Raw genomic sequence first — 8,523 nt, forward strand, 5'->3', positions numbered from 1 at the left:
AATAAAAGAAGCCTGGTACAAAAGGCTATGTACTGTATGGTGCCATTTATACGAAGTTTCCAGAATAGGCAAATCCCTTCATATCAGGAAAGGGGGAATGGATAATAGGTTTCCTTTTTGGAGTCATAAACCATTCTAGATTAGATAGTACTTATGGTTGTACAACCTTATGAATATACTAAGAACCAGTGAATTATACATTTTAAAAGGGTAAATATTCTGATATCTCAATTATCTCAGTTTAAAAATCAAATATATGGGCTAGGGTGTGGTTCATTTGCCCAGCATTCTTGAGACCCTGGGTTAAATTCCCAGCACCAAAAAAAAAAAAAAAAAAAAAATCAACATAAAAAAAAGAGCCTCCCCTGAAACTCTAGCTATCTGAAGACTGCTCTTTTCATCCTAATGATTCCTCTGTCAGGATGATCCATTCTGTAATCCCAGAGAGTCCTGAGGCTGAGGGAGGAGGATCACAAGTTCAAAGACAGCTCAGCAATTTAGCAAGGCCCTAAGCAACTGAGAGAGACCCTGTTTCAAAACAAAACATAAAGAGGCCTGAGGATGTAGCTCAGTGGTAAAGTGCTCGTGAATTCAATTCCAAGTGTGTGTGTGTGTGTGTGTGTGTGTGTACACATACACACACACAAACACACACATATATATATAAATTTCATTATTATATATTATGTATGGTCACATATATAATACATAACATCATAAGTGGTTATCCATTAACATTTATCCAGAATCCCAGCACTTCCCACCTTTTCCACTGCTAAGACTTAGGTGAATACTTCTATATCTTGTGACTCCTTTACTGTAGGAGGGTTTAAAATTAATTCGTTTTTAACTGATACATTAAAAACATAAAATTTGTACATATTAGAGTGGTACCATGTAATGTTTGGATATATGTATAAACTACATAATGTTAAAAATCAGGTTAATCATATTTATCTTAGTGTAGGAAATTCCAACTGTCTTCGCTTTCTACCTTTGCCATCCTAAAGGTGACTGACCTTGCATCAGTGAGAACCTCTCAAAGCACAAATCAGTTGCTGTCCTGATCTGCTCAAAACCCTGAAAGGGCTCCCATTTTATTCCAAGAACTAACCCCTAATATGACCTCCAAAGTGCTTGGTCACCATTTTTTCCCCTCCAGTTCCTTTTTTTTTTTTCTTTTTCTTTGGCACTGGGGTTGAACCCAGAGATCCTCAACCACATGCCCAGTCATATATATATTTTATTTTTAGACAGGGTTTCATTAAGTTGCCTAGGTTGGTCTTGAACTTGTGAGCTTCCTGCTTCAGCCTCCCTAGTCACTGGTATTACAGATGTGGGCCACCAACACCTGGCTCTACTTCTTTTCCATTGGCCTTAACACTGTAGCATACTCTATAATTAATTAATTAATTTTTTTGTATATTTATTTTCTTACTATTTCTATCCCAGGCCTAAGATCCACATGGACAAGAGCTTTGTCTGCTTAGCTCACTGTTGTAACCCAAGTGCCAAGAACAGCATCTGGTCTATAATATTGCTCAAGAAATATTGGCTGAATGAGTGAGCAAGCTCTAAAGAATAAGAAGGAATTAACCAGAAAAAGTGTTCAGAGAGGGCAGTGGAGGAAGAATGTTCTTGGCAGGGACAAGATATATATAAATACTTTGACGAATTAAGGGAGGAAGATAACATTTGCAGGCTCAAAGGGACAGTATAAAGTCATTTGATAAAAGTTAAACCAGCTATCCCTCTCCTCGGTCTATACCCAAAGGACTTAAAAACAGCATACTACAGGGACATAGCCACATCCATGTTTATAGCAGCACAATTCACAATAGTAAACTGTGGAAGCAACCTAGATGCCCTTCAGTAGATGAATGGATAAAAAAAATGTGGCACATATACACAATGAAATATTATTCAGCAATAAAAGAGAATAAAATCATGGCATTTGCAGGTAAATGGATGGAGTTAGAAAAGATAATGCTAAGTGAAGTTAGCTAATTCAAAAAAACCAACTGCCAAATGTTTTCTCTGATATAAGGAGGCTGATTCATAGTGGGGTAGGAAGGGGGAGCATGGGAGGAATAGGTGAACTCTAGATAGGGCAGAGGGGTGGGAGGGAAAGGAGGGGGCAGGGGGTTAGAAATGACGGTGGAGGGCTGGGGCTGTAGCTCAGTGGCAGAGTGCTTGCCTTGCACGTGGGACGCATCGGGTTCAATCCTCAACACCACATAAAAAAAAATACACAAATAAAATAAAGGCATGCTGTCCATCTACAACTATGAAAAAAAAAAGAGAAAGAAATGATGGTAGAATGTGATGGACATTATTATCCAAAGTACATGTATGAAGACAAGAATTGGTGTGAATATACTTTGTATACAATCAGAAATATGAAAAATTTGTGCTCTATACGTGTAATATGAATTGTAATGCATTCTGCTGAAATATATAAATTAAACAATTAATAAAAAAAAAGTTAATGTCCTAGGGCTGGGTTTGTGGCTCAGCAGTAGAGCGCTTGGCTATCACATGTGGGGTCCTGGGTTCAATCCTCAGCACCACATATAAACAAAATAAAGGTATTGTGTCCACCTACAACTAAAAAAATTATTAAAAAAGTCAATGCCCATTCATAATAAAGACAAACACCTGCTTAACAAAATCTATGAATTTGCTTCTTAACCTGATAAGTGGTTCTCTACCAGAAACAGAGCAACCACCAAATACACTTTTTTGTGTGTGGTGCTGGGATTGAATCTAAGGCCTTGTGCATACAAGGAAAGGAGTCTACCAACTAAGCTAAATCGCCATCCAGCAATCACTGCATGTAATGGAGTTTTAGAAGTATTCCTACAGTCCAGTTGTCCTGCTGGCATATGATAGCATCACACTTCTCTAACTCCTTTGAAAGTTAAGCTTAGTCACAGGACTCGCTTTGGAATACTCATGGACAAAACATGTGTCTTTTGGGATGGAAACTTCAAAGACCAGTGCCTCATTCACATCGTCCTTTCCTCCTGCCATAGTCACCATGGAAACACCTCTGTGTGGAGACAGACAGCCTCCATCAGCCTGGACCTCTGGCAATACGAGAACTCCCTGTTCTACCCTATGACTTGTATTGGACATGACTTGTGAATGAGAAATAATTTTTTGTTGTGTTAAGTCACTATTAGATTTTGGGATTATTTGTTACTGCACTGTACTTTGACCCATCCTGAATGATATGCCCCTTGTAGCCAAAATGAACCTATCAACGCCTCTTCTCTTCAACCATGTACTAGAAGTTGCTGCAAATGCAAAAAGAAACTGAAAACAAACAAGAGGCTTAAGGACTGGAAAGGAAGAAGCCAAATTGCCATTGTTTACGAGGTGATTATCCATCTGGAACAGTCCGTAGGTTCAGCAAAGTGGCTGGATACAGATCAATATTAACAAATCAATAGCTTTCCTCTATATAGCAATAACAACTTGAAAATACAACAATAATTTTACATTCCATTCATCATAGTAACAAAAACTATTAAATCCTTAAGAATAAACAACTTAGAAATATATGACCCTCGTGGTGAAATTAAAACTGGACAGAACGAACCAAATAAATGAAACATATTATGTTCAAGAATGGGATTGCAACCATTGTAAATTTTCCCTAAGTTAATTTAAAATTTCAGTGCAACCTAACTCAATATACCAAAAGAACTCTTCATAAAGCTTGGATGATGCTTCTAAAATTCATATGTCCATTCATTCATTCAACAAAAACATATGACCAGTTGTGATGGGACATACCCATAATCCCACAAGTCATGAAATGGAGGCAGGAAGATTGCAAATTCCAGGCCAGCCTTGGAAACCTAGCAAGAATGTCTCAAAACAAAAAAAGATAAAGGGCTGGGGGTGTAGCTCAGTGATAGAGCATCCCAGGTTCAATGCCCAGACCTGCAAAAACAAACAAATAAACAAACACGGAGATCCTTCTATGGGTCTGAACCTGCCTTAAGTAGTGGAAAAACAGTGAACAGAACAGAATTTCTACCTTCATGAAACTCACATTCTTTGTGAAGAGAAGCAAAAATAAACGTAGGAACACATAATATCTCATGGCAATTTTACAGTATATAAATGTGAAATAATTACCCCTCGATAAAGAATAGAACGTGAGGCTGGGAGTTTGCCATATCAGATGTAAAGACATATTATTAAGCATCGGTTTTTAAAACATATGGCAAATACATGAAAGACTAGAATAGAGTCCAAAAATACATTCATGCTTCTTTGGGGATTTCACATAGGATAAAGGAAGCATTTCAAGCCGGGGAGGGATGAATTCTTCATAGGACAGTTCCCTCAACTTATGGAAAAAATCAATCCCTACTACATGCCAGATTCAAAAATAAATCCATGTTAAAAACTCTAAATTGTTTTTTAAAAAAGAGAACAGCCTTAAATTTTTAGAGGAAAGTGTCAAAGAATACTATATGGTTGCAGATAAATGTGCCTCTTAAATATTACTGGTGGAAAAGGGAATATAAATTGGTCCATTGGGGAGGCTGATTTATAGAACCATTTAAAGTGGAAATACACCAAATATCAATTGCACTTCTGGATATTTAATCTAGAAAAACAATTGCCCAGTGTCATGGTCTGGATATGAAGCATCCCTCAAAGATTCCTGCGTTGAAGGCTGGGTTCTCAATGCAGCAATGTTCAGAAGGGAGGATTTTGGGTTGTGATTTTCTCAGGTACTTTGTCCCAGCAATGGAAGTCTGACTAAACACCCGGGTACATAAGGATATATATGGGTATTCACTTAACATTGCTTGCAATATCAAGAAATGAAACAAATCCTAAATCCAATATCATATATAACATCAATATGGAAAAAGGAAGCATTTCAAGTTGATTAAATGTGGTATATTCTTCTATTGAATTATTATTATAGGTTGAGCATCCCTAACCCAAAAATTCAAAATCCCAAATGCTCCAAGATCTGAAACCTTTTGAGAGCTGACATGATACCACAAGTAGAAAATTCTACATGAAACTTTGTTTCATGCACAGAATTATTTAAAATATTGTATAAAATTGCTTTCACTCTATAAACATAAGATATATATAAAACATAAAATTATATCACACTTGGGTCCCATCTCTAAACATCTAATTATGTATACTCCAAAATCTGAAATCTGAAACACTTCTGGTCCTAAGCTTCTCAGATAAGGGCTATTCAGTGGATTCAGCAGAACTAAATCTATGTGTGTGAACATGCACATCTCAAAAGTATATTTTTGAGTGAGATTCTTTCCAAATGCCACCTACAATATAATGCCATTTATATTTATATATTTAAAAATACATATACAAAACAACACTATGTATTATCTATATATTATGGTTATTTGTCAGGATTCTACAGAGAAACAATCAATAGGAGATTATATACACACATACATGTGTATGTATGTGTTATATACAAAATCTGTAGATTATATATATATATATAATATGTCAATTTTGTGGATGTGTATACATGTATATGTATATATAGCTTGTATATATGTATACATATATACATGTATTTATACACATAGATCCATATTTATATATAATATATAGATAATATATGGGCTGGGGCTGAAGCTCAGTGGTAGAGTGCTTGCCTAGCACATGGGAGGCCTGGGTTCTATCCTCAGAACCACATATAAAAATCGATAAAGGTATTGTGTCCACCTATAACTTAAAAATATTTTTAAAAAAATGCATAGATAATATGTAGATTTTGCATATATACACATATATAATATATAATTAATATTAATCTATGTATAATGTAAAGATTATATGTGCATATACACATATATCTCATTTACATATAAATAGACTGATGTGTTATTTCCTTATAAATAATTGGCTCATGTAATTTTATAGAGGCTAAAAGTCCCATGATCTGCCATCTGCAAGATGGAGATCCAGGAAAGCTGGTGGTAGAGTTCAAGTCCAAAGACCTGAGAACCAAAGGCTCAGTCCAAAGTCAGAAGAAGCTGGATGTCGCAGTCAGCAGGCAGGGAGAGAGTGCATTCTCCTTCCTTCTACCTTCTCTTTCCTCTTTGACCTTCTGCGGGTTGCATGATGCCCACACACACAGGGGAGGGCAATCGGTTTTACTCCTGATTCACATTCTGAAATCCAGAAACATCCTCACAGATACCCCCAGAAATTATGCTTAATCAAATATCTGGATACCCTGTGCCCCAGTCAAGTTGATGCATAAGATTAACCATCACGTGTAGTGAATCTAACATCTATTCAGCACTTCCTATCAGCCTGGTACTCTCCCAGGCACTTGACATAGAACATCTCATTTAAATCTTAACACTACACTACTCTTAACTATTATTCATCTTTACATTACAGATGACAATGCTGAGCTGCAGAAAGATTGAGTAATTGCTTACCCAGCTAGGAGCTGGGAGCAGTAGGAGTGAAATCTTAGCAGTTTGGCTCTAGAACCCAGATTTTGAAGTACCAGGCTGACCACACTAAACCCTTAACAGGGTGCTCTCCAGGGAGGAGGGTCTTCTTGAGGAGGATGGAGAGATCAAATAGATCTTTACGGTATCTGTAGTGACATATGTTTTTAAAGAATGAAATTGACATATTATTTGTGATATTAAAAATAACTTAAAGGCTGGGTGATGTGGCCTATGCCTGTAATTCCAGTGGCTCAGGAGGCTGAGGCAGGAGGATCACTAGTTCAAAGCCAGCCTCAGCAACCTAGTGAGGCCCTCAGCAACTCAGTGAGACCCTCAGCAACTCCGTGAGACCCTGTCTTTAAATAAAATACAAAAAAAGGGCTGGGGATGTGGCTCAGTGATTAAGCACCCCTGGGTTCAATCCCTGGCACCAAAACAAGACAAAAGAAAACAAAACACCTTAAAACTATTTACAGAATCATACTTTTTTTTTAAAATATATATAATACAGCAATTAGAGCCACATGAGAGCAGAGAGTGCTCCGCCAGACTCTAATGAGGGATCGGATGGAATTTGAAGGAGTGCAGTGTTGGGAGGTTTTCCTGAGGAAGTGCCTTCTAGCTGAGTTTCAGATGGTGTGTGTGTGTGTGTGTGTGTGTGAACAAAACTGAGGGGTTGGGTGCAGGAGGGAACGGGATTTCCTGGCAGAGGAGACAGCATGAGCAAAGGCCCTGGAGAGGTGTGGGCACTAAATATTTCAGGCACCGAGAGAAGACAAGTGAGAAAAGAAATTAAAAAGAGAGGGGATGGCCTGGGAGGAGCTGGAGAGCAGGCAGGGGTTAGACTTCAGGGAGTCTTCAGGCGGAGGCAAAGATGGAGAGTTAATGCTAAGAGTATCGTGAACAGCTGAGCAAGATGAAAACTGAAAATGCTGCTGGCGCCATCAAAATCCCTGAAATTTCTAGCAAGGGTTGGGTTACGATGGTGCAAGGAAAATCCGAGACAGAGACTGGAAGTTTGATATGTCTTTCAAAATGGGCCCATCTGAAGCCCAGGACCAGAATAAGATAAGGAGACACTCGGAGGGAGAATGTGCATATGAGTGATGGTTTGGATTCTGCCACTGTTGCTATTTTTATGAAGGAAGAGATTTCTGCAAAGACATCTCCACAAGGATGCTCATCACAGTGCTGTAGTTATGACAACAGGAAGAAGAAACAAAATATCCAATAATAGATCAATTAATCAAACTATGGAATACCCCAAAGATGCGATACAATTCAGTACTTAAAATTCATATTGTAAGCCAGGCGCCGTGGCACATGCTTGTGATCCCAGCGGCAAAGGAGGCTGAGGCAGGAGGATTGCAAGTTCAAAGCCAGCCTCAGCAACTTAGGCCCTGAGCAACTTAGGGAGACCCTGTCTCAAAATAAGAATATAACAAGGGTTGGGGATGTGGCTCAGTGGTTAAGTGCCCCTGAGTTCAATCTCTGGTACCAAAATAATGATGATAATAATAATATTGTAGTCTATCTAATGTTATGGGAAACTGTCTATACACTACATTAAATTTAAAAAGAAAATTACAGTCCAGTGTAGTGGCGAACGCCTGTAATCCAGCAATTTGGGAGGCTGAGACAGGAGGATCTCAAGTTAGAGACCAGCCTCAGCAATTTAGTAAGACCCTCAGCAACTTAATAAGATCCTATCTCAAAATAAATTTAAAAAAAGGACTGAGGGTGTAGCTCAATAGTAAGGCAACCCTGAGTTCAATCCCCAGCATCAAAAGAAAAAAAATAAACAAATAAAATAAAAGGTATATTATAATCTCATTTAGGTATCAAAAATTAAGTGCATGTGGCAGGATATTTCCTCTGCCCTTTTTTTTTCTTCTCTGTCTTCATCCTGATAAGTCTTTTGATATAATGCTGCACAGTAAAATTTATGCCAAAGAACATGATCCTCTTTATCAAAAGAGAGACTTATTTGTCTTGTAGATGCACCATGTGGGAACACAGGAGGATCTACTGCATT

This window comes from Spermophilus citellus (genome assembly GCF_964194105.1).
Source record: "Spermophilus citellus genome assembly, chromosome: 4".
Classification (NCBI taxonomy): domain Eukaryota; kingdom Metazoa; phylum Chordata; class Mammalia; order Rodentia; family Sciuridae; genus Spermophilus; species Spermophilus citellus.